Below are 1,372 nucleotides of genomic sequence, written 5' to 3' on the forward strand. Positions count from 1 at the left end.
TTAACCACAGAATTTCCCTCTCCACTGCATTCAAACTTATAGATCCCAGAATACTTGTGGTCCTCAGAACATGGTTTGGGAGATGTTTACAGCACAGGATGGTTGTACCTACATGCACATATGGTTTTGCAGAATACAGCTTGATTCATCCAAACTCATATGTAGTCAGAAGTTGCTAATGGATTGTTCTCAGAGGCACATTTGACTCAGCTCAAAAACTGCTGTATTGCTCCTTTAAAAACGCAGTTTTCAGAGATAAATACATTGACTATCTTTAAAAGTTGGAACTCCAATCAAAATAACTTCTCTAGATCTGTTCCATTATTTCAAAAACTTTCCTTACCCCCGCCTCAATTCTGATGTCTCATGGTTAGCAATCTCAAGACAAAACCGTGGGGTAGGAAATGAGAAACCCGGAATAATCAAGCTTGAATTACTTTAGAGAATTCTGCTGCTGCTGCTGCTAAATCGCTTCAGTTGTGTCCGACTCTGTGCGACCCTATAGACGGCAGCCCACCAGGCTCCCCCATCCCTGGGATTCTCCAGGCAAGAACACAGGAGTGGGTTGCCATTTCCTTCTCCAATGCATGAAAGTGAAAAGTGAAAGTGAAGTCGCTTAGTCATGTCCGACTCTTAGCGACTCCATGGACTGCAGCCTACCAGGCTCCTCCGTCCATGGGATTTTCCAGGCAAGAATACTGGAGTGGGGTGCCATTGCCTTCTCCGTTAGAGAACTCTAGTCCAGCCATTTACAGATGAAAGAACCAAGGCTCCAAATGCCATAGCCATTAGAGTAGTTGACTGACCCAAGAAGTCACAGCCCCTAAGTAGGCTCCTCTGATCGAATGTCATATTTCTCCTTTTTCTAAGCCAATAAGTCAATTATACCTGTGCTGATCTCAATAATGTTAGAAGAGTCATGCTCACAAGGAAGACAGATATTTACGTACACATATTCTATAGGCTGCCACAGGTATTCTCTTAGGACAAATTCTCCTAGGGAAATTTCACATCACAGTGTGAGGTCTTAGAATCTCACATATGGACTTATTTCTTTACTCGGGTCTTGTAATTAATTCTAATTAAAGAAAACATTAAGTAATGTTTTCCAATTAGCCCACAAACAGTTTTCGACCCATGGTAGAATGCACGTTTGTTCTCCACTGGGGACATTAATATTATTAAATGCTGATAAAAAAAAACACCACTCTGCCTGTATCTGGTGGCAGGTGCAGAATTGCTTGCTATAGAAAGGACAGAGATACACTGCTTTTTCTTGGCTTATGCATTTATTTGAGGTGGAAGAGGAGCGCCTAATGGAAATTATGAGGAAGCTCTAAAGCCTTGGGTATCTGGCTCTCACTTTCTCTCT

The sequence above is a fragment of the Bos taurus genome, chromosome X, assembly GCF_002263795.3.
Source record: "Bos taurus isolate L1 Dominette 01449 registration number 42190680 breed Hereford chromosome X, ARS-UCD2.0, whole genome shotgun sequence".
Classification (NCBI taxonomy): domain Eukaryota; kingdom Metazoa; phylum Chordata; class Mammalia; order Artiodactyla; family Bovidae; genus Bos; species Bos taurus.